General features: G+C 56.9%; 1 long non-coding RNA gene across 1 annotated transcript; it reads left to right on the top strand.

The window, feature by feature from the left end:
- Positions 1–6220: 6220 nt before the first annotated feature.
- On the top strand, positions 6221–11615 carry LOC121273140. The gene is made up of 4 exons (XR_005941950.1): positions 6221–6323; positions 9024–9149; positions 9479–9628; positions 11558–11615. It is a non-coding gene; the product is annotated as an uncharacterized LOC121273140 (long non-coding RNA).
- Positions 11616–26417: the final 14802 nt, after the last annotated feature.

A 26417-nucleotide genomic window follows, 5' to 3' on the forward strand; every position in this document is an offset into this window, starting at 1 on the left:
GGGTCCGGTTGGTTTATATATAGAAAAACAGATACCCGGGAGTGAGTTACAGACTGGAATCTAATCGAGGGGTTCGGGGTGGTTTATATATAGAATAACAGGTACCCGGGAGTGAGTTACAGACTGGAATCTAATCGAGGGTTTCGGGGGGGGTTTATATAGAGAGTAACAGATGCCCGGGTGTGAGTTACAGATTGGAATCTAATCGAGGGGTTCGGGGTGGTTTATATATAGAATAACAGATACCGGGAGTGAGTTACAGACTGGAATCTAATCGAGGGGTTCGGGGTGGTTTATATATTGAATAACAGATACCCGGGTGTGAGTTACAGACTGGAATCTTATCGAGGGGTTCGGGGGTGGTTTATATATAGAATAACAGATACCCGGGAGTGACTTACAGACTGGAATCTAATCGAGGGTATCGGGGTGGTTTATATATAGAATAACAGATACCCGGGGGTGAGTTACAGGCTGGAATCTAATCGAGGGGTTCGGGGTGGTTTATATATAGAATAACAGATACCCGGGAGTGAGTTACAGACTGGAATCTAATCGAGGGGTTCAAGGTGGTTTATATATAGAATAACAGATACCCGGGAGTGAGTTACAGACCGGAATCTAATCGAGGTGGTCTGGGTGGTTTATATATAGAATAACAGATACCCGGGAGTGAGTTACAGACTGGACTCTAATCGAGGGGTTCGGGTGGTTTATATATAGAATAACAGATACCCGGGAGTGAGTTACAGACTGGAATCTAATCGAGGGGTTCTGGGTGGTTTATATATAGAATAACAGATACCCGGGAGTGAGTTACAGACTGGACTCTAATCGAGGGGTTCGGGTGGTTTATATATAGAATAACAGATACCCGGGAGTGAGTTACAGACTGGAATCTAATCGAGGTGGTCTGGGTGGTTTATATATAGAATAACAGATACCTGGGAGTGAGTTACAGACTGGACTCTAATCGAGGGGTTCGGGTGGTTTATATATAGAATAACAGATACCCGGGATTGAGTTACAGACTGGAATCTAATCGAGGGGTTCGGGGTGGTTTATATATAGAATAACAGATACCCGGGAATGAGTTACAGACTGGACTCTAATCGAGGGGTTCGGGGTGGTTTATATATAGAATAACAGATACCCGGGAGTGAGTTACAGACTGGAATCTAATCTAGGGGTTCAGGGTGGTTTATATATAGAATAACAGGTACCCGGGTGTGAGTTACAGACTGGAATCTAATCGAGGTGTTCGGGGTGGTTTATATAGAGAATAACAGATACCTGGGAGTGAGTTACAGACTGGACTCTAATCGAGGGGTTCGGGTGGTTTATATATAGAATAACAGATACCCGGGAGTGAGTTACAGACTGGAATCTAATCGAGGGGTTCTGGGTGGTTTATATATAGAATAACAGATACCCGGGAGTGAGTTACAGACTGGACTCTAATCGAGGGGTTCGGGTGGTTTATATATAGAATAACAGATACCCGGGAGTGAGTTACAGACTGGAATCTAATCGAGGTGGTCTGGGTGGTTTATATATAGAATAACAGATACCTGGGAGTGAGTTACAGACCGGAATCTAATCGAAGGGTTCGGGGGGTGTATATATAGAATAACAGATACCCGCATTGAGTTACAGACTGGAATCTAATCGAGGGGTTCGGGGTGGTTTATATATAGAATAACAGATACCCGGGAATGAGTTACAGACTGGACTCTAATCGAGGGGTTCGGGGTGGTTTATATATAGAATAACAGATACCCGGGAGTGAGTTACAGACTGGAATCTAATCTAGGGGTCAGGGTGGTTTATATATAGAATAACAGGTACCCGGGTGTGAGTTACAGACTGGAATCTAATCGAGGTGTTCGGGGTGGTTTATATAGAGAATAACAGATACCTGGGAGTGAGTTACAGACTGGAAACTAATCGAGGGGCTCCGGGTGGTTTTATATAGAGAATAACAGATACCCGGGAGTGAGTTACAGACTGGAATCTAATCGAGGGGTTCAGGGTGGTTTATATATAGAATAACAGATACCTGGGGGTGAGTTACAGATCGGAATCTAATTGAGGTGGTCTGGGTGGTTTATATATAGAATAACAGGTACCCGGGTGTGAGTTACAGACTGGAATCTAATCGAGGTGTTCGGGGTGGTTTATATAGAGAATAACAGATACCTGGGAGTGAGTTACAGACTGGAATCTAATCGAGGGGTTCGAGTGGTTTATATATAGAATAACAGATACCCGGGAGTGAGTTACAGACTGGACTCTAATCGAGGGGCTCGGGATGGTTTATATATAGAATAACAGATACCCGGGAGTGAGTTACAGACTGGAATCTAATCGAGGGGCTCGGGATGGTTTATATATAGAATAACAGATACCCGGGAGTGAGTTACAGACTGGAATCTAATCGAGGGGTTCGGGGTGGAGGTTTATATATAGAATAACAGTTACCCGGGTGTGAGTTACAGGCTGGAATCTAATCGAAAGTGAATGGCTTACGGCCTGTGCTCGCCTCCCCATCGCTATTTACCTGTTTACATTGTGTCGTTGAGCCTGGGTTTATTCGTCATGGAGCTACTCCTCTGAGTTGAGCGAGGCGGGGAATATACCGGCGTCCACCTCCATCTCTTCGGCTCCAGTGACCCCTTAATCTTAGCCAAGTTCCGCCTGAGTCCCCCTCCTGCCTCCTGACCTCGGCCCACCAGGGAACTGTCCCCGAGATGGACACCAGTACAACGGGGGATAAGAGTACTGGACCCAACTGGTCTTGTGTCCCCCCCTAACCTGGGCACCAGTACAACGGGGGATAAGAGTACTGGACCCAACTGGTCTTGTTCCCCCCCTAACCTGGGCACCAGTACAACGGGGGATAAGAGTACTGGACCCAACTGGTCTTGTTCCCCCCTAACCTGGACACCAGTACAACAGGGGATAAGAGTACTGGACCCAACTGGTCTTGTGTCCCCCTAACCCGGACACAGGTACAACGGGGGATAAGAGTACTGGACCCAACTGGTCTTGTGTTCCCCTAACCTGGACACCAGTACAACGGGGAATAAGAGTACTGGACCCAACTGGTCTTGTTCCCCCCTAACCTGGACACCAGTACAATGGGGGAATAAGAGTACTGGTTCCAACTGATCTTATTCCCCTCTAACCTGGACACCAGTACAACAGGGGATAAGAGTACTGGACCCAACTGGTCTTGATCTCCACCCTAACCTGGACACCAGTACAACGGGGGATAAGAGTACTGGACCCAACTGGTCTTGATCCCCACCCTAACCTGGACACCAGTACAATGGGGGATAAGAGTACTGGACCCAACTGGTCTTGATCCCCACCCTAACCTGGACACCAGTACAACGGGGGATAAGAGTACTGGACCCAACTGGTCTTATTCCCCCCTAACCTGGGCACCAGTACAACGGGGGATAAGAGTACTGGACCCAAATGGTCTTGTTCCCCCCTAACCTGGGCACCAGTACAACGGGGGATAAGAGTACTGGACCCAACTGGTCTTGTGTCCCCCTAACCCGGACAGAGGTACAACGGGGGATAAGAGTACTGGACCCAACTGGTCTTGATCCCCACCCTAACCTGGACACCAGTACAACGGGGCATAGGTGTACTGGACCCAACTGGTCTCGTACACCTTGAAATGAGACACCAGTCACAACTGGGGAATCAGGGTACTGGTCCAACCTCTTTGTTTGACCTTCTGGACCTGCTTCACCATCCAATCAGATTTAACGTTGCCAAGTGTGGCGAGGTCGCTCAGGATCTCCCGAAAGTATTGGAGGTGGGATTGGGCGGGCGGGCGGAGGTTGAGGATCGACGCCAAGGGGTGGGAGGTGGTTCAGTTCGGCAGGGAGGACGTGGAGGGAAGGTATAGGGGTAGAGGGAGGCCCGGGGTCCGAGGGACCTCGGTGTACACGTACAGGGGTCCCTGAAGGTGGCAGGGCAGATCGGGAGGGCGGTTAATAAAGCCTACGGTATCTTAGACCTTTGTCAACAGGAGCACAAGAGTAAGGAGGTCATGTTGAAATTGTAGAAGACACGAGTTAGGCCCCATCTGGGGTACTGGGTTCAGTTCTGGGTACCACGCTGGAGGAAAGACATGGAGGCGTTGGAGAGGGTGCACGGGGAGTGGTTGGCGGGGGTGGGTTGGTGCGGGGGGATTCACAGGACTGATTCCCTAGATGAAGAACTGGAGCACGGAGGACAGATTGGAGAGAGGTTGGGTCTCGTCACCTCGGAGTAGCGAGGGTTCAGAGGAGACCCGATCGAGGCATTCAAGAGCCCCCACCCTGAGGGGTGCGGACAGGGTAAATAGGCCACAAGACCGTAAGACATAGGAGCGGAAATCAGGCCAATCGGCCCATCGGGTCCGCTCCCCCCCATTCAATCACGGCTGATAAGTCTCTCAACCCCATTCTGCCGCCTTCTCCCCGTAACCTTTGATCCCCCTTACCCATCGAGAACCCGTCTATCTCGCTCTTAAATACTCTCAATGACCCGGTCTCCACCACCGTCTGTGACAATGAATCCCACAGATTCACCTCTGTCCGGCTAAAGAGGTTTCTCCTCATCTCTGTTCTAAAAGGTCTTCCCTTTACTCTGAGGCTGTGCCCTCGGGTCCTAGTCTCTCCTACTAACGGAAACATCTTCCCCCGCGTCCCGCTCTATCCAGGCCTTTCAGTATCCTGTAGGTTTCACTCAGATCCCCCCCTCATCCTTCTAAACTCCAGCGAGTATAGACCCAGAGTCCTCAAACCTTCCTCCTATGTCAGGACGAGAGGGACTGAGGGCAACCCTTGACATGGGGGGGTGGAGGTTGCATTCTCTGAGGCACCCCAAAGGGAATCGGGGTAGCTACCGGTGAGGGGGAAGGTGTCTGGAGAAGGGGTGGGTGGGGTTGTGGGGGGGGTGGGGGGTGGGGTGGGAGAGAAGAATCAGGCAATGGGGGACGATTCCAAATCTTCGCCAGCCCCTCGGAGTGAAGAGATTCCCTCCCCCCCACCAACAACACACCCCCCACACCCCCAACCCCCCCCAACCCGCCAACCTCCATAGCGACAATCCTCTGCACCACGCCAGCAGCTTTCGAATGCTCCCCCTACGTGGTGAATATATTCCCCCCCGCCCCCCCCTCGTTGGGGAGGTGGGGGGTGGTGGTGGTGGGGGCAAGACTCCAGCTGAGGCCTCGCCGAGCGCCCTGTAGAGCTGCAGTCCCACGCCTTGGCTCTTGTCACTCGAGGGCCTCTGGCGAGAAGTGCCGTTCGCCTTCTCGAACGCTGGTGACGCCTGCCCGCTGGCCCTCAGGTACTCGCTGGGTACCGAGCCTCCTGTTCCTGTGTAACAGGATCGAGAGGGGCTGAATGGGGCCACCTCCTGTTCTCTAGGTAACAGACTCGACAGGGGCTGAATGGCCTCCCCCTGTTCCTGTGTAACAGGGTCGAGAGGGGCTGAATGGACTCCTCCTGTTCCTGTTTAACAGACTCGAGAGGGGCTGAATGGCCTCCTCCTGTTCCTGTGTAACAGGGCTTGAGAGGGGCTGAATGGACTCCTCCTGTTCCTGTTTAACAGACTCGAGAGGGGCTGAATGGCCTCCTCCTGTTCCTGATAACAGGGTCGAGAGGGGCTGAATGGCCTCCTCCTGTTCCTGTGTAACAGGCTCGAGAGGGGCTGAATGGCCTCCTCCTGTTCCTGCGTAACAGGCTCGAGAGGGGCTGAATGGACTCCTCCTGTTCCTGTGTAACACGCTCGAGAGGGGCTGAATGGTCTCTCCTGTTCCTGTGTAACAGACTCGAGAGGGGCTGAATGGCCTCCTCCTGTTCCTGTGTAACAGGGTCGAGAGGGGCTGAATGGACTCCTCCTGTTCCTGTCTAACAGGCTGGAGAGGGGCTGAATGGCCTCCTGCTGTTCCTGTGTAACAGGCTCGAGAGGGGCTGAATGGCCTCCTCCTGTTCCTGCGTAAAAGGCTCGAGAGGGGCTGAATGGCCTCCTTCTGTTCCTGCGTAACAGGGCTCGAGAGGGGCCGAATGGGGCCTCCTCCTGGCCACACACGGAATAGCCGGTGGGGTTGAACGAGGGGGGAAAATCTCTCAGCGCTACTGTCCTTTTGACCGGTGAATGTTATTGACCCCTGACATTTTCTGCTCCCTGACCCCTCGCCCCTCGACTGCAGTTGTCCAGTTCCAACTCCTACGCTCCACTGGGAGGGAGGTGTGACCAGGAGAACGATTACTATGAAGGCCACCTTCATATCTGCTGCTCAAAGTGTCCACCAGGTAGGAACCACATCGGGGGGTCAACTGCGGGGGAGGCCAGGGTCTAACCGCGCGCTGTACCTGTCCTGGGAGCGTTTGATGTGGACGGTGTAGAGGGAGATTTACTCTGTATCTAACCCCGTGCTGTACCTGTCCTGGGAGTGTTTGATGGGGACAGTGTAGAGGGAGATTTACTCTGTATCTAACCCCGTGCTGTACCTGTCCTGGGAGTGTTTGATGGGGACGGTGTAGAGGGAGATTTACTCTGTATCTAACCCCGTGCTGTACCTGTCCTGGGAGTGTTTGATGGGGACAGTGTAGAGGGAGATTTACTCTGTATCTAACCCCGTGCTGTACCTGTCCTGGGAGTGTTTGATGTGGACGGTGTAGAGGGAGATTTACTCTGTATCTAACCCCGTGCTGTACCTGTCCTGGGAGTGTTTGATGGGGACAGTGTAGAGGGAGATTTACTCTGTATCTAACCCCGTGCTGTACCTGTCCTGGGAGTGTTTGATGGGGACAGTGTAGAGGGAGCTTTACTCTGTTTCTAATCCCGTGCTGTACCTGTCCTGGGAGTGTTTGATGTGGACGGTGTAGAGGGAGATTTACTCTGTATCTAACCCCGTGCTGTACCTGTCCTGGGAGTGTTTGATGGGGACAGTGTAGAGGGAGATTTACTCTGTATCTAACCCCGTGCTGTACCTGTCCTGGGAGTGTTTGATGGGGACGGTGTAGAGGGAGATTTACTCTGTATCTAACCCCGTGCTGTACCTGTCCTGGGAGTGTTTGATGGGGACGGTGTAGAGAGAGATTTACTCTGTATCTAACCCCGTGCTGTACCTGTCCTGGGAGTGTTTGATGGGGACGGTGTAGAGGGAGATTTACTCTGTATCTAACCCCGTGCTGTACCTGTCCTGGGAGTGTTTGATGGGGACGGTGTAGAGGGAGATTTACTCTGTATCTAACCCCGTGCTGTACCTGTCCTGGGAGTGTTTGATGGGGACAGTGTAGAGGGAGCTTTACTCTGTTTCTAACCCCGTGCTGTACCTGTCCTGGGAGTGTTTGATGGGGACGGTGTAGAGGGAGATTTACTCTGTATCTAACCCCGTGCTGTACCTGTCCTGGGAGTGTTTGATGGGGACAGTGTAGAGGGAGCTTTACTCTGTTTCTAACCCCGTGCTGTACCTGTCCTGGGAGTGTTTGATGGGGACGGTGTAGAGGGAGATTTACTCTGTATCTAACCCCGTGCTGTACCTGTCCTGGGAGTGTTTGATGGGGACAGTGTAGAGGGAGATTTACTCTGTATCTAACCCCGTGCTGTACCTGTCCTGGGAGTGTTTGATGGGGACGGTGTAGAGGGAGCTTTACTCTGTTTCTAACCCCGTGCTGTACCTGTCCTGGGAGTGTTTGATGGGGACGGTGTAGAGGGAGATTTACTCTGTATCTAACCCCGTGCTGTACCTGTCCTGGGAGTGTTTGATGGGGACAGTGTAGAGGGAGATTTATTCTTTATCTAACCCCGAGCTGTACCTGTCCTGGGAGTGTTTGATGGGGACAGTGTAGAGGGAGGTTTACTCTGTATCTAACCCCGTGCTGTACCTGTCCTGGGAGTGTTTGATGGGGACGGTGTAGAGGGATATTTACTCTGTATCTAACGCTGTGCTGTACCTGTCCTGGGAGTGTTTGATGGGGACAGTGTAGAGGGAGATTTACTCTGTATCTAACCCCGTGCTGTACCTGTCCTGGGAGTGTTTGATGGGGACGGTGTAGAGGGAGATTTACTCTGTATCTAACCCCGTACTGTACCTGTCCAGGGAGTGTTTGATTGGGAAGGTGTAGAGGAAGATTTACTCTGTATCTAACCCCGTGCTGTACCTGTCCTGGGAGTGTTTGATGGGGACAGTGTAGAGGGAGATTTATTCTTTATCTAACCCCGAGCTGTACCTGTCCTGGGAGTGTTTGATGGGGACAGTGTAGAGGTAGCTTTACTCTGTATCTAACCCCGTGTTGTACCTGTCCTGGGAGTGTTTGATGAGGACGGTGTAGAGGTAGCTTTACTCTGTATCTAACCCCGTGCTGTACCTGTCCTGGGAGTGTTTGATGGGGACGGTGTAGAGGGAGCTTTACTCTGTATCTAACCCCGTGCTGTACCTGTCCTGGGAGTGTTTGATGGGGACGGTGTAGAGGGAGATTTACTCTGTATCTAACCCCGAGCTGTACCTGTCCTGGGAGTGTTTGATGGGGACGGTGTAGAGGGAGATTTACTCTGTATCTAACCCCGTGCTGTACCTGTCCTGAGAGTGTTTGATGGGGACGGTGTAGAGGGAGATTTACTCTGTATCTAACCCCGTGCTGTACCTGTCCTGGGAGTGTTAGATGGGGACAGTGTAGAGGGAGATTTACTCTGTATCTAACCCCGTGCTGTACCTGTCCTGGGAGTGTTTGATGGGGACGGTGTAGAGGGAGATTTACTCTGTATCTAACCCCGTGCTGTACCTGTCCTGAGAGTGTTTGATGGGGACGGTGTAGAGGGAGATTTACTCTGTATCTAACCCCGTGCTGTACCTGTCCTGAGAGTGTTTGATGGGGATGTGTGGGTACAGTCAGTGATATGAGAGTGTGCCCTCTGTGAGAGTTGTGTTTTCTCTGTTTATCGATGAGTGTCTCCAGGCTGGTGCGCTTCTGTCACTGATGGCCGGTTTGTGTGTTCTCTCTCCGCAGGTCAATATGCATTACAGCGATGTACCAGACAGTCCGATACTCTGTGTGCCGTCTGCCGAGAGGGGGAGTTCACCGAGTTCTGGAATTATGTCCGCGAGTGTCAAATTTGCCCCTCCTGTGATCACCGTATGTATTGCCCTTAGAGGGGGTAAGGGTATGTGAGGGACAGAGGCCGGGTAATGGAATCGAGATCGGGGTCTGGAGTGTGTCAAGTCTTGAGCGGAACAGGATCGAGAGGGGCTGAATGGCCTCCTGCTGTTCCTGTGTAACAGGCTCGAGAGGGGCTGAATGGCCTCCTGCTGTTGAACGGCTGGGAACGCAGGGCGATGGTGGGCGGGAAGATGAAAAGTTATACGCCTTTGAGAGTTTCTGGTTTCGGGGGGAGGGTTGGCAGCAGCGAGCGGGGAGTCTCGGCCTCGGACTAATCCCTCGGTCTCCGAATTACTCCGCTGCAGGGAGGGGGCTGGTAGTGAGGCAGAACTGCACGAGTCAACACAAAACCGAGTGTGAGTGTGCCCAGGGACATCACTGCGTCGAAGGGCAGCGCTGCTCGGAGTGTGAGCGGCACACAGAATGTCCTCCGGGGCAAGAAGAGGCACAACAAGGTGAGACACGTTTTGCACATAGCACACCCCGAAACCCCTCCCTCTGATTCCAGGGTATCTCACTCCCGGGGTATCTGTTATTCTATATATAAACCACCCCGAACCCCTCGATTAGATTCCAATCTGTAACTCACTCCCGGGGTATCTGTTATTCTAAATATAAACCACCCCGAACCCCTCGATTAGATTCCAGTCTGTAACTCACTCCCGAGGATCTGTTATTCTGTATATAAACCACCCCGAACCCCTCGATTAGATTCCAGTCTGTAACTCACTCCCGGGTATCTGTTATTCTATATATAAACCGCCCCGAACCCCTCGATTAGATTCCAGTCTGTAACTCACTCCCGGGTATCTGTTATTCTATATATAAACCGCCCCGAACCCCTCGATTAGATTCCAGTCTGTAACTCACTCCCGGGTATCTGTTATTCTATATATAAACCGCCCCGAACACCTCGATTAGATTCCAGTCTGTAACTCACTCCCGGGTATCTGTTATTCTATATATAAACCACCCCGAAACCCCGATTAGATTCCAGTCTGTAACTCCCTCCCAGGTATCTGTTATTCTATATATAAACCACCCCGAACCCTTTGATTAGATTCCAGTCTGTAACTCACTCCCGGGGTATCTGTTATTCTATATATAAACCAACCCGAACCCCTCGATTAGATTCCAGTCTGTAACTCACTCCCGGGTATCTGTTATTCTAAATATAAACCACCCCGAACCCCTCGATTAGATTCCAGTCTGTAACTCACTCCCGAGGATCTGTTATTCTGTATATAAACCACCCCGAACCCCTCGATTAGATTCCAGTCTGTAACTCACTCCCGGGTATCTGTTATTCTATATATAAACCGCCCCGAACCCCTCGATTAGATTCCAGTCTGTAACTCACTCCCGGGTATCTGTTATTCTATATATAAACCACCCCGAACCCCTCGATTAGATTCCAGTCTGTAACTCACTCCCGGGTATCTGTTATACTATATATAAACCACCCCGAACCCCCCGATTAGATTCCTGTCTGTAACTCCCTCCCGGGTATCTGTTATTCTATATATAAACCCCCCCGAAGCCCTCGATTAGATTCCAGTCTGTAACTCACTCCCGGGTATCTGTTATTCTATATATAAACCACCCCCGAACCCCTCGATAAGATTCCAGTCTGTAACTCACTCCCGGGTATCTGTTATTCTATATATAAACCACCCCCGAAAACCTCGATAAGATTCCAGTCTGTAACTCACTCCCGGGTATCTGTTATTCTATATATAAACCCCCTGAACCCCTCGATTAGATTCCAGTCTGTAACTCACTCCCGGGTATCTGTTATTCTATATATAAACCACCCCCGAACCCCTCGATAAGATTCCAGTCTGTAACTCACTCCCGGGTATCTGTTATTCTATATATAAACCACCCCCGAAAACCTCGATAAGATTCCAGTCTGTAACTCACTCCCGGGTATCTGTTATTCTATATATAAACCCCCTGAACCCCTCGATTAGATTCCAGTCTGTAACTCACTCCCGGGTATCTGTTATTCTATATATAAACCACCCCGCACCCCTCGATTAGATTCCAGTCTGTAACTCACTCCAGGTATCTGTTATTCTATATATAAACAACCCTGAACCCCTCGATTAGATTCCAGTCTGTAACTCACTCCCGGGTATCTGTTATTCTGTATATAAACCACCCCGCACCCCTCGATTAGATTCCAGTCTGTAACTCACTCCCGGGGTAGCTGTTATTCTATATATAAACCCCCTGAACACCTCGATTAGATTCCAGTCTGTAACTCACTCCCGGGTATCTGTTATTCTGTATATAAACCACCCCGCACCCCTCGATTAGATTCCAGTCTGTAACTCACTCCAGGTAGTATATGAATGAACCAATGTTTTCTGACCTTTCAGGCTCTAACCTCGTCGACACTACTTGCCGGGAATGCCCTCCCGGAACATTTCGGAACAACAATTCCCTGGATAAATGTCAAAAACACACAAAGTAAGCTGGATTTTCTGGGCAATTTGATTCGTGGACACTGAGGCTCTCCCTCAGTACTGACCCTCCGACAGTGCGGCTCTCCCTCAGTACTGACCCTGTGACAGTGCGGCACTCCCTCAGTACTGACCCTCTGACATTGCAGCACTCCCTCAGTACTGACCCTCCGAGATTGCGGCTCTCCCTCAGCACTGACCTTCCGAAAGTGCGGCACTCCCTCAGTACTGACCCTCCGACAGTGCGGCTCTCCCTCAGCACTGACCCTCTGACAATGCGGCTCTCCCTCAGCACTGACCATCTGACAGTGCGGCACTCCCTCAGCACTGACCCTCCGACAGTGCGGCACTCCCTCAGTACTGACCCACCGACAGTGCGGCTCTCCCTCATTACTGACCCTCCCACAGTGCGGCTCTCCCTCAGCACTGACCCTCCGACAGTGCGGCTCTCCCTCATTACTGACCCTCCGACATTGCGGCTCTCCCTCAGTACTGAGCCTCCGACAGTGCGGCTCTCCCTCAGTACTGAGCCTCCGACAGTGCGGCTCTCCCTCTGTACTGACCCTCCGACAGTCCGGCTCTCCCTCAGCACTGACCCTCCGACAGTGCGGCACTCCCTCAGTACTGACCCTCTGACAGTGCGGCACTCCCTCAGCGCTGACCCTCTGACAGTGCGGCCATCCCTCAGTACTGACCCTCCGACAGTGCAGCACTCCCTCAGCACTGACCCTCTGACAGTGCGGCACTCCCTCAGTACTGACACTCACACAGTGCGGCTCTCCCTCAGCACTGACCCTCTGACAGTGCAGCACTCCCTCAGTACTGACCCTCTGACAGTGCGGCACTCCCTCAGCACTGAGCCTCCGACAGTGCGGCTCTCCCTCAGTACTGACCCTCCGACAGTGCGGCACTCCCTCAGTACTGACCCTCTGACAGTGCGGCTCTCCCTCAGTACTGACCCTCCGACAGTACGGCACTCCCTCAGTACTGACCCTCCGACAGTGCAGCACTCCCTCAGTACTGACTCTCTGACAGTGCAGCACTCCCTCAGTACTGACCCTCTGACAGTGCAGCACTCCCTTAGTACTGACCCTCCGACAGTGCGGCACTCCCTCAGTACTGACCCTCCGACAGTGTGGCACTCCCTCAGTACTGACCTTCTGACAGTGCAGCACTCCCTCAGTACTGACCCTCCGACAGTGCGGCACTCCCTCAGTACTGACCCTCCGACAGTGCAGCTCTCCCTCAGTACTGACCCTCCGACATTGCGGCTCTCCCTCAGCACTGACCCTCTGACAGTGCGGCACTGTCTCAGTAATGACCTCCGACAGTGCGGCTCTCCCTCAGTACTGACCCTCTGACAGTGAGGCTATCCCTCAGCACTGACCCTCCGACAGTGCAGCACTCCCTCAGTACTGACCCTCTGACAGTGCAGCTCTCCCTCAGCACTGACCCTCTGAGAGTGTGCAACTCCCTCAGCACTGATCCTCCGACAGTGCGGCTCTCCCTCAGCACTGACCCTCCGACAGTGCAGCACTCCCTCGGTACTGACCCTCTGACAGTGCGCCGCTCCCACAGTACTGACCCTCCGACAGTGCGGCACTCCCTCAGTACTGACCATCCGACAGTGCGGCACACCCTCAGTACTGACCCTCCGACAGTGCGGCACTCCCTCAGTACTGACCCTCCGACAGTGCGGCACTCCCTCAGCACTGACCCTCCGACAGTGCGGCTCTCCCTCTGTACTGACCCTCCGACAGTTCAGCTCTCCCTCAGTACTGACCCTCTGACAGTGCAGATCTCCCTCAGCACTGACCCTCTGACAGTGCGCCTCTCCCTCAGTACTGACCCTCCGACAGTGCGCCTCTCCCTCAGTACTGACCCTCCGACAGTGCGGCTCTCCCTCAGCACTGACCCTCCGACAGTGCGGCTCTCCCTCAGTACTGACCCTCCGACAGTGCGGCTCTCCCTCAGCACTGACCCTCCGACAGTGCGGCTCTCCCTCAGCACTGACCCTCTGACAGTGCAGCACTCCCTCAGCAGTGACCCTCCGACAGTGCGGCTCTCCCTCAGCACTGACCCTCCGACAGTGCGGCACGCCCTCAGTACTGACCCTCCGTCAGTGCAGCACTCTTTCAGCACTGAACCTCCGACAGTGCGGCTCTCCCTCAGCACTGAACCTCCGACAGTGCGGCATTCCCTCAGTACTGACCCTCCGATAGTGCAGCACTCCCTCAGTACTGACCCTCTTACAGGGCGGCACTCCCTCAGCACTGACCCTCCGACAGTGCGGCACTCCCTCAGCACTGACCCTCCGACAGTGCGGCTCTCCCTCAGTACTGACCCTGCGAAAGTGCAGCACTCCCTCAGTACTGACCCTCCGAAAGTGCGGCGCTCCCTCAGCACTGACCCTCCGACAGTGCGGCTCTCCCTCTGTACTGACCCTCCGACAGTTCAGCTCTCCCTCAGTACTGACCCTCTGACAGTGCAGATCTCCCTCAGCACTGACCCTCTGACAGTGCGGCTCTCGCTCAGCACTGACCCTCCGACAGTGCGCCTCTCCCTCAGTACTGACCCTCCGACAGTGCGGCTCTCCCTCAGCACTGACCCTCCGACAGTGCGGCTCTCCCTCAGTACTGACCCTCCGACAGTGCGGCTCTCCCTCAGCACTGACCCTCCGACAGTGCGGCTCTCCCTCAGCACTGACCCTCTGACAGTGCAGCACTCCCTCAGCAGTGACCCTCCGACAGTGCGGCTCTCCCTCAGCACTGACCCTCCGACAGTGCGGCACGCCCTCAGTACTGACCCTCCGTCAGTGCAGCACTCTTTCAGCACTGAACCTCCGACAGTGCGGCTCTCCCTCAGCACTGAACCTCCGACAGTGCGGCATTCCCTCAGTACTGACCCTCCGATAGTGCAGCACTCCCTCAGTACTGACCCTCTTACAGGGCGGCACTCCCTCAGCACTGACCCTCTGACAGTGCGGCACTCCCTCAGTACTGACCCTCCGACAGTGCGGCATTCCCTCAGTACTGACCCTCCGACAGTGCGGCATTCCCTCAGTACTGACCCTCTGACAGTGCGGCTCTCCCTCAGCACTGACCCTCCGACAGTGCGGCACTCCCTCAGTACTGACACTCCGACAGTGCGGCTCTCCCTCAGAACTGACCCTCCGTCAGTGCGGCACTCCCTCAGCACTGACCCTCCGACAGTGCGGCTCTCCCTCAGTACTGACCCTGCGAAAGTGCAGCACTCCCTCAGTACTGACCCTCCGAAAGTGCGGCGCTCCCTCAGCACTGACCCTCCGACAGTGCGGCTCTCCCTCTGTACTGACCCTCCGACAGTTCAGCTCTCCCTCAGTACTGACCCTCTGACAGTGCAGATCTCCCTCAGCACTGACCCTCTGACAGTGCGGCTCTCCCTCAGCACTGACCCTCCGACAGTGCGCCTCTCCCTCAGTACTGACCCTCCGACAGTGCGGCTCTCCCTCAGCACTGACCCTCCGACAGTGCGGCTCTCCCTCAGTACTGACCCTCCGACAGTGCGGCTCTCCCTCAGCACTGACCCTCCGACAGTGCGGCTCTCCCTCAGCACTGACCCTCTGACAGTGCAGCACTCCCTCAGCAGTGACCCTCCGACAGTGCGGCTCTCCCTCAGCACTGACCCTCCGACAGTGCGGCACTCCCTCAGTACTGACCCTCCGTCAGTGCAGCACTCTTTCAGCACTGAACCTCCGACAGTGCGGCTCTCCCTCAGCACTGAACCTCCGACAGTGCGGCATTCCCTCAGTACTGACCCTCCGATAGTGCAGCACTCCCTCAGTACTGACCCTCTTACAGGGCGGCACTCCCTCAGCACTGACCCTCTGACAGTGCGGCATTCCCTCAGTACTGACCCTCCGACAGTGCGGCATTCCCTCAGTACTGACCCTCTGACAGTTCGGCTCTCCCTCAGCACTGACCCTCCGACAGTGCGGCACTCCCTCAGTACTGACACTCCGACAGTGCGGCTCTCCCTCAGAACTGACCCTCCGTCAGTGCAGCACTCCCTCAGTACTGACCCTCCGACAGTGCAGCACTCCCTCAGTACTGACCCTCCGACAGTGCAGCTCTCCCTCAGCACTGACCCTCCGACAGTGCGGCTCTCCCTCAGCACTGACTCTCCGACAGTGCAGCTCTCCCTCAGTACTGACCCTCCGACAGTGCGGCACTCCCTCAGTACTGACCCTCCGACAGTGCAGCTCTCCCTCAGTACTGACCCTCCGACATTGCGGCTCTCCCTCAGCACTGACCCTCTGACAGTGCGGCACTCCCTCAGTACTGACCTCCGACAGTGCGGCTCTCCCTCAGTACTGACCCTCTGACAGTGAGGCTATCCCTCAGCACTGACCCTCCGACAGTGCAGCTCTCCCTCAGCACTGACCCTCCGACAGTGCGGCACTCCCTCAGTACTGACCCTCCGACAGTGCGGCTCTCCCTCAGTACTGACCCTCCGACAGTGCGGCTCTCCCTCAGTACTGACCCTCCGACAGTGCAGCACTCCCTCAGTACTGACCCTCCGACAGTGCAGCTCTCCCTCAGTACTGACCCAACGACAGTGCGGCGCTCCCTCAGTACTGACCCTCCGACAGTGCAGCTCTCCCTCAGTACTGACCCTCCGACAGTGCAGCACTCCCTCAGTACTGACACTCCGACAGTGCAGCACTCCCTCGGTACTGACCCTCCGACAGTGCGGCTCTCCCTCAGTACTGACCCTCCAACAGTGCAGCACTCCGTCAGTACTGACCCTCTGACAGTGCAGCTCTCCCTCAGCACTGAAACTCTGACAGTGCTGCTCTCCCTCAGAACTGACCCTCCGACAGTGCGGCTCTCCCTCAGTACTGACCCTCTGACAGTGCGGCTCTCCCTTAGTACTGACCCTCCGACAGTGCGGCTCTCCCTCAGTACTGACCCTCCGACAGTCCAGCACTCCCTCAGTACTGACCCTCCGACAGTGCGGCACTCCCTCAGCACTGACCCTCCGACAGTGCGGCACTCCCTCAGCACTGACCCTCCGACAGTGCGGCTCTCCCTCTGTACTGACCCTCCGACAGTGCGGCTCTCCCTCAGTACTGACCCTCCGACAGTGCGGCGCTCCCTCAGCACTGACCCTCCGACAGTGCGGCTCTCCCTCTGTACTGACCTTCCGACAGTGCAGCACTCCCTCAGCACTGACCCTCTGACAGTGCAGATCTCCCTCAGCACTGACCCTCTGACAGTGCGGCTCTCCCTCAGCAGTGACCCTCCGACAGTGCGCCTCTCCCTCAGTACTGACCCTCCGACAGTGCGGCTCTCCCTCAGCACTGACCCTCCGACAGTGCGGCTCTCCCTCAGTACTGACCCTCCGACAGTGCGGCACTCCCTCAGTACTGACCCTCTGACAGTGCGGCTCTCCCTCAGTATTGACCCTCCGACAGTGCGGCACTCCCTCAGTACTGACCCTCCGTCAGTGCAGCACTCTTTCAGTACTGACCCTCCGACAGTGCGGCTCTCCCTCAGCAATGAACCTCCGACAGTGCGGCATTCCCTAAGTACTGACCCTCCGATAGTGCAGCTCTCCCTCAGTACTGACCCTCCGACAGTGCAGCACTCCCTCAGTACTGACCCTCTTACAGGGCGGCACTCCCTCAGCACTGACCCTCTGACAGTGCGGCACTCCCTCAGTACTGACCCTCCGACAGTGCGGCATTCCCTCAGTACTGACCCTCCGACAGTGCGGCATTCCCTCAGTACTGACCCTCTGACAGTGCGGCTCTCCCTCAGCACTGACCCTCCGACAGTGCGGCACTCCCTCAGTACTGACACTCCGACAGTGCGGCTCTACCTCAGAACTGACCCTCCGTCAGTGCAGCACTCCCTCAGTACTGACCCTCCGACAGTGCAGCACTCCCTCAGTACTGACCCTCCGACAGTGCAGCTCTCCCTCAGCACTGACCCTCCGACAGTGCGGCTCTCCCTCAGCACTGACTCTCCGTCAGTGCGGCACTCCCTCAGTACTGACCCTCTGACAGTGCAGCTCTCCATCAGTACTGAACCTCCGACATTGCGGCTCTCCCTCAGTACTGACCCTCCGACTTTGTGGCTCTCCCTCAGTACTGACCCTCCGACACTGCGGCTCTCCCTCAGTACTGACCCTCCGACAGTGCGGCGCTTCCTCAGTACTGACCCTGTGACAGTGCGGCTCTCCCTCAGCTCTGACCCTCCGACAGTGCAGCTCTCCCTCAGCCCTGACCCTCTGACAGTGCGGCTCTCCCTCAGTACTGACCCTCTGACAGTGCGGCACTCCCTCATTACTGACCCTCTGACAGAGCGGTGCTCCCTCGGTACTGACCCTCTGACAGTGCGGCACTCCCTCACTACTTACCCTCCGACAGTGCGGCTCTCCCTCAGCACTGACTCTCCGTCAGTGCGGCACTCCCTCAGTACTGACCCTCTGATAGTGCGGCTCTCCCTCAGCACTGACCCTCTGACAGTGCAGATCTCCCTCAGCACTGACCCTCTGACAGTGCGGCTCTCCCTCTGCACTGACCCTCCGACATTGCGGCTCTCCCTCAGTACTGACCCTCCGACAGTGCGGCTCTCCCTCAGCCCTGACCCTCCGACAGTGTGGTTCGCCCTCAGCACTGACCCTCCGACAGTGCGGCCCTCCCTCAGTACTGACCCTCTGACAGTGCAGCACTCCCTCAGCACTGATCATCCGACAGTGCGGCGCTCCCTCAGTACTGACCCTCCGACAGTGCAGCTCTCCCTCAGTACTGACCCTCCGACAGTGCAGCACTCCCTCAGTACTGACACTCCGACAGTGCAGCACTCCCTCGATACTGACCCTCTGACAGTGCGCCGCTCCCTCAGTACTGACCCTCCGACAGTGCGGCACTCCCTCAGCAGTGACCCTCCGACAGTGCGGCTCTCCCTCAGCACTGACCCTCCGACAGTGCGGCACTCCCTCAGTATTGACCCTCCGTCAGTGCAGCACTCCCTCAGCACTGACCCTCCGACAGTGCGGCAATCCCTCAGCACTGACCCTCCGACATTGCGGCTCTCCCTCAGTACTGACCCTCCGACAGTGCGGCATTCCCTCAGTACTGACCCTCTGACAGTGCGGCACTCCCTCAGTACTGACCCTCCGACAGTGCGGCACTCCCTCAGCACTGACCCTCTGACAGTGCGGCACTCCCTCAGTACTGACCCTCCGACAGTGCGGCATTCCCTCAGTACTGACCCTCCGACAGTGCGGCATTCCCTCAGTACTGACCCTCTGACAGTGCGGCTCTCCCTCAGCACTGACCCTCCGACAGTGCGGCTCTCCCTCAGTACTGACCCTCCAACAGTGCAGCTCTCCATCAGCACTGACCCTCCGACAGTGCGGCTCTCCCTCAGTACTGACCCTCCGACAGTGCGGCATTCCCTCAGTACTGAACATCCGACATTGCGGATCTCCCTCAGTACTGACCCTCCGACAGTGCGGCTCTCACTCAGTACTGACCCTCCGACAGTGCGGCTCTCCCTCAGTACTGACCCTCTGACAGTGCGGCACTGCCTCAGTACTGACCCTCTGACAGTGCGGCTCTCCCTCAGCACTGACCCTCCGACAGTGCGGCTCTCCCTCAGCACTGACCCTCCGACAGTGCGGCACTCCCTCAGTATTGACCCTCCGACAGTGCGGCACTCCCTCAGTACTGACCCTCCGACAGTGCGGCACTCCCTCAGTACTGACCGTCCGACAGTGCGGCACGCCCTCAGCACTGACCCTCTGACAGTGCGGCACTCCCTCAGCACTGACCCTCCCACAGTGCGGCACTCCCTCAGTACTGACCCTCCGACCGTGCGGCACTCCCTCAGCACTGACCCTCTGACAGTGCGGCATTCCCTCAGTACTGACCCTCTGACAGTGTGGCAATCCCTCAGTACTGACCCTCCGACAGTGCGGCCTTCCCTCAGTACTGACCCTCTGACAGTGCGGCACTCGCTCAGTACTGACCCTCCGACAGTGCGGCTCTCCCTCAGCACTGACCCACTGACAGTGTGGCACTCCCTCAGCACTGACCCTCCGACAGTGCAGCGCTCCCTCTGTACTGACCTTCTGACATTGCAGCACTCCCTCAGTACTGACCCTCCGACAGTGCGGCTCTCCCTCAGCACTGACCCTCTGACAGTGCAGCTCTCCCTCAGCACTGACCCTCTGACAGTGCAGCACTCCCTCTATACTGACCCTCCGACAGTGCAGCACTCCCTCAGCAGTGACCCTCCGACAGTTCGGCTACCCTCAGCACTGACCCTCCGACAGTGCAGCAGTCCCTCAATACTGACCCTCCGACAGTGCGGCTCTCCCTCAGCACTGACCCTCCGACAGTGCGGCTCTCCCTCTGTACTGACCCTCCGACAGTGCGGCTCTCCCTCAGTACTGACCCTCTGACAGTGCAGAACTCCCTCAGCACTGACCCTCTGACAGTGCGGCTCTCCCTCAGTACTGACGCTCCGACAGTGCGGCACTCCCTCAGTACTGACCCTCCCACAGTGCGGCACTCCCTCAGCACTGACCCTCCGACAGTGCGGCTCTCCCTCAGCACTGACCCTCCGACAGTGCGGCTCTCCCTCAGTACTGACCCTCCGACAGTGCGGCTCTCCCTCAGTACTGACCCTCCGACAGTCCGGCTCTCCCTCAGTACTGACCCTCCGACGGTGCGGCTCTCCCTCAGCACTGACCCTCCGACAGTGCGGCACTCCCTCAGTACTGACCCTCCGACAGTGCGGCTCTCCCTCAGTACTGACCCTCCGACAGTGCGGCTCTCCCTCACTACTTACCCTCCGACAGTGCGGCTCTCCCTCAGCACTGACTCTCCGTCAGTGCGGCACTCCCTCAGTACTGACCCTCTGACAGTGCGGCTCTCCCTCAGCACTGACCCTCTGACAGTGCAGATCTCCCTCAGCACTGACCCTCTGACAGCGCGGCTCTCCCTCAGCACTGACACTCCGACAGTGCGCCTCTCCCTCAGTACTGACCCTCCGACAGTGCGGCTCTCCCTCAGTACTGACCCTCCGACAGTGCGGCTCTCCCTCAGCACTGACCCTCCTACAGTGCGGCTCGCCCTCAGCACTGACCCTCCGACAGTGCGGCTCTCCCTCAGTACTGACCCTCCGACAGTGCGGCTCGCCCTCAGCACTGACCCTCCGACAGTGCGGCTCGCCCTCAGCACTGACCCTCCGTCAGTGCAGCACTCCCTCAGCACTGACCCTCCGACAGTGCGGCACTCCCTCAGCACTGACCCTCCGACATTGCGGCTCTCCCTCAGTACTGACCCTCCGACAGTGCGGCATTCCCTCAGTACTGACCCTCCGACAGTGCAGCACTCCCTCAGCACTGACCCTCCGACAGTGCGGCATTCCCTCAGTACTGACCCTCCGATAGTGCAGCACTCCCTCAGTACTGACCCTCTTACAGGGCGGCACTCCCTCAGCACTGACCCTCTGACAGTGCGGCACTCCCTCAGTACTGACTCTCCGACAGTGCGGCATTCCCTCAGTACTGACCCTCCGACAGTGCGGCATTCCCTCAGTACTGACCCTCTGACAGTGCGGCTCTCCCTCAGCACTGACCCTCCGATAGTGCGGCACTCCCTCAGTACTGACCCTCCGACAGTGCGGCTCTCCCTCAGAACTGACCCTCTGACAGTGCGGCTCTCCCTCAGTACTGACCCTCCGACAGTGCGGCTCTCCCTCAGTACTGACCCTCCAACAGTGCAGCTCTCCATCAGCACTGACCCTCCGTCAGTGCGGCTCTCCCTCAGTACTGACTCTCCGACAGTGCGGCATTCCCTCAGTACTGAACATCCGACATTGCGGCTCTCCCTCAGTACTGACCCTCCGACAGTGCGGCTCTCCCTCAGCACTGACCCTCCGACAGTGCGGCGCTCCCTCAGTACTGACCCTCCGACAGTGCGGCTCTCCCTCAGCACTGACCCTCTGACAGTGCAGCTCTCCCGCAGCACTGGCCCTCTGACAGTGCAGCACTCCCTCTGTACTGACCCTCCGACAGTGCGGCTCTCCCACAGTACTGACCCTCTGACAGTGCAGAACTCCCTCAGTACTGACCCTCCGACAGTGCAGCAGTCCCTCAATACTGACCCTCCGACAGTGCGGCTCTCCCTCAGCACTGACACTCCGACAGTGCGGCTCTCCCTCAGTACTGACCCTCCGACAGTGCGGCTCTCCCTCAGTACTGACCCTCTGACAGTGCAGAACTCCCTCAGCACTGACCCTCTGACAGTGCGGCTCTCCCTCAGCACTGACCCTCCGACAGTGCGCCTCTCCCTCAGTACTGACCCTCCGACAGTGCAGCACTCCCTCAGTACTGACCCTCCGACAGTGCGGCTCTCCCTCAGTACTGACCCTCCGACAGTCCGGCTCTCCCTCAGTACTGACCCTCCGACGGTGCGGCTCTCCCTCAGCACTGACCCTCCGACAGTGCGGCACTCCCTCAGTACTGACCCTCCGACAGTGCGGCTCTCCCTCAGTACTGACCCTCCGACAGTGCGGCTCTCCCTCACTACTTACCCTCCGACAGTGCGGCTCTCCCTCAGCACTGACTCTCCGTCAGTGCGGCACTCCCTCAGTACTGACCCTCTGATAGTGCGGCTCTCCCTCAGCACTGACCCTCTGACAGTGCAGATCTCCCTCAGCACTGACCCTCTGACAGTGCGGCTCTCCCTCAGCACTGACCCTCCGACAGTGCGCCTCTCCCTCAGTTCTGACCCTCCGACAGTGCGGCTCTCCCTCAGTACTGACCCTCCGACAGTGCGGCTCTCCCTCAGCACTGACCCTCCTACAGTGCGGCTCGCCCTCAGCACTGACCCTCTGACAGTGCAGCACTCCCTCAGCAGTGACCCTCCGTCAGTGCAGCACTCCCTCAGCACTGACCCTCCGACAGTGCGGCACTCCCTCAGCACTGACCCTCCGACATTGCGGCTCTCCCTCAGTACTGACCCTCCGACAGTGCGGCATTCCCTCAGTACTGACCCTCCGATAGTGCAGCACTCCCTCAGTACTGACCCTCTTACAGGGCGGCACTCCCTCAGCACTGACCCTCTGACAGTGCGGCACTCCCTCAGTACTGACTCTCCGACAGTGCGGCATTCCCTCAGTACTGACCCTCCGACAGTGCGGCATTCCCTCAGTACTGACCCTCTGACAGTGCGGCTCTCCCTCAGCACTGACCCTCCGACAGTGCGGCTCTCCCTCAGAACTGACCCTCTGACAGTGCGGCTCTCCCTCAGTACTGACCCTCCGACAGTGCGGCTCTCCCTCAGTACTGACCCTCCAACAGTGCAGCTCTCCATCAGCACTGACCCTCCGACAGTGCGGCTCTCCCTCAGTACTGACCCTCCGACAGTGCGGCATTCCCTCAGTACTGAACATCCGACATTGCGGATCTCCCTCAGTACTGACCCTCCGACAGTGCGGCTCTCCCTCAGCACTGACCCTCCGACAGTGCGGCGCTCCCTCAGTACTGACCCTCCGACAGTGCGGCTCTCCCTCAGCACTGACCCTCTGACAGTGCAGCACTCCCTCTATACTGACCCTCCGACAGTGCAGCACTCCCTCAGCAGTGACCCTCCGACAGTTCCGCTACCCTCAGCACTGACCCTCCGACAGTGCGGCACTCCCTCAGTACTGACTCTCCGACAGTGCAGCAGTCCCTCAATACTGACCCTCCGACAGTGCGGCTCTCCCTCAGCACTGACCCTCCGACAGTGCGGCTCTCCCTCAGTACTGACCCTCTGACAGTGCAGATCTCCCTCAGCACTGACCCTCTGATAGTGCGGCTCTCGCTCAGCAATGACCCTCCGACAGTGCGCCTCTCCCTCAGTACTGACCCTCCGACAGTGCGGCGCTCCCTCAGTACTGACCCTCCGACAGTGCGGCTCTCCCTCAGTACTGACCCTCCGACAGTGCGGCTCTCCCTCAGCACTGACCCTCCGACAGTGCGGCACTCCCTCAGTACTGACCCTCCGACAGTGCGGCACTCCCTCAGTACTGACCCTCCGACAGTGCGGCACTCCCTCAGTACTGACCCTCCGACAGTGGTCACTCCCTCAGTACTGACCCTCCGTCAGTGCGGCACTCGCCTCAGTACTGACCCTCCGACAGTGCTGCACTCCCTCAGTATGACCCTCCGACAGTGCTTGCACTCCCGTCGGTACTGACCTTCTGCACAGTGCTGCACTCCCTCAGTTACTGACCCTGCAACCGTGCTGCACTCCCTCAGTACTGACCCTCTTCAACAGTGCATCACTCCCTCACGTACTGACCCTCCTACAGTGCCGCACTCCTACAAGTACTGACCCTCCGACAGTGCATCACTCCCTCACGTACTGACCTGCGACTGTGCAGCCCTCCCTCCAGTACTGACCCTCGAACAGCTGCAGGCACTCCGCTCAGTACTGACGCCTCCATCAGTGTGTCACTCCCTCAAGTACTGACACTCCGACAGTGCTGTACTCCCTCAGTACTGACCCTCTACCAGCTGCTGCACTCGCCTCAGTACTGACCCTCCGACAGTGCAGGCCACTCCCTCAGTATCTGACCCTCCGACATGCTAGCAGCTCCCTTCAGCTACTGACCCTTCTGACAAGTTCAGGCACTCCCTCAGCACTGACCCTCAGACAGTGCGGCACTCCCTCAGTACTGACCCTCCGACAGTGCGGCATTCCCTCAGTACTGACCCTCCGACAGTGCGGCACTCCCTCAGTACTGACCCTCTGACAGTGCGGCACTCCCTCAGAACTGACCCTCCGACAGTGCGGCACTCCCTCAGTACTGACCCTCCGACAGTGCGGCTCTCCCTCAGTACTGACCCTCTGACAGTGCGGCTCTCCCTCAGTACTGACCCTCCGACAGTGCGGCTCTCCCTCAGTACTGACCCTCCAACAGTGCAGCTCTCCCTCAGTACTGACCCTCCGACAGTGCGGCTCTCCCTCAGTACTGACCCTCCGACAGTGCGGCACTCCCTCAGTACTGACCCTCCGACAGTGCGGATCTCCCTCAGTACTGACCCTCCGACAGTGCGGCTCTCCCTCAGTACTGACCCTCCGACAGTGCGGCTCTCCCTCAGTACTGACCCTCTGACAGTGCGGCTCTCCCTCAGTACTGACCCTCCAACAGTGCGGCACTCCCTCAGTACTGACCCTCTGACAGTGTATCACTCCCTCAGTACTGACCCTCTGACAGTGCATCACTCCCTCAGTACTTACCCTCCGACAGTGCAGCAGTCCCTCACTACCGACCCTCTGACAGTACATCACTCCTTCAGTACTAAGCATCCCACAGTGCTGCACTCGCTCAGTACTGACGCTCCAACAGTGCAGCACTCCCTCAGTACAGACCCTCTGACAGTGCAGCAGGCCCTCAGTACAGACCCTCCGACAGTGCAGCACTCCCTCAGTACAGACCCTCCGACAGTGCAGCACTCCCTCAGTACTGACCCTCCGACAGTGCTGCACTCCCTCAGTACTGACCCTCCAACAGTGCAGCACTCCCTCAGTACTGACCTTCTGACAGTGCCGCACTCCCTCAGTACTGACCCTCCGACAGTGCAGCACTCCCTCAGTACTGACCCTCCGACAGTGCTACACTACCTCAGTACAAACCCTCCGACAGTGCGGCACTCCCTCAGTACTGACCCTCCGACAGTGTGGCTCTCCCTCAGCACTGACCCTCCGACAGTGCTGCACTCCCTCAGTACTGACCCTCCGACAGTGCAGCACTCCCTCAGTACTGACCCTCTGACAGTTCCGCACTCCCTCAGTACTGACCCTCCGACAGTGCTGCGCTCCTGCAGTACTGACCCTCTGACAGTGCGGCACTCCCTCAGTACTGACCCTCCGACAGTGCGCTCCCTCAGTACTGACCCTCCGACAGTGCAGCACTCCCTCAGTACTGACCCTCCGACAGTGCGGCACTCCCTCAGCTACTGACCCTCCGACAGTGCAGCGCTCCCTCATCACTGACCCTCCGACAGCTGCTGCACTCCCTCAGTACTGACCCTCCTACAGTGCGGCACTCCTCAGCACTGACCCTCCGACAGTGCAGCTCTCCCTCAGTACTGACCCTCCGACAGTGCTGCACTCCTCAGTACTGACCCTCCGACAGTGCGGCACTCCCTCAGTACTGACCCTCCGACAGTGCGGCCTCCCTCTGTACTGACCCTCCGACACTGCGGCTCATACCTCAGTACTGACCCCTCCGACAGAGCGGCTCTCCCTCAGTACTGACCCTCCGACAGTGCGGCTCTCCCTCAGCACTGACCCTCCGACAGTGCCGATCTCCCTCAGTACTGACCCTCCGACAGTGCGGCTCTCCCTCAGTACTGACCCTCCGACAGTGCGGCTCGCCCTCAGCACTGACCCTCCGACAGTGCGGCTCTCCCTCATCACTGACCCTCTGACAGTGCAGCACTCCCTCAGCAGTGACCCTCTGACAGTGCGGCTCTCCCTCAGCACTGACCCTCCGACAGTGCGGCTCTCCCTCAGTACTGACCCTCCGACAGTGCAGCACTCCTCAGTACTGACCCTCCGACAGTGCGGCCTCTCCCTCAGCACTGACCCTCCGACATTGCGGCTCTCCCTCAGTACTGACCCTCCGACATTGCGGCTCTCCCTCAGTACTGACCCTCCGACAGTGCGGCATTCCCTCAGTACTGACACTCCGATAGTGCAGCACTCCCTCAGTACTGACCCTCT

The sequence above is a fragment of the Carcharodon carcharias genome, chromosome 40 (assembly GCF_017639515.1).
Source record: "Carcharodon carcharias isolate sCarCar2 chromosome 40, sCarCar2.pri, whole genome shotgun sequence".
NCBI lineage: Eukaryota > Metazoa > Chordata > Chondrichthyes > Lamniformes > Lamnidae > Carcharodon > Carcharodon carcharias.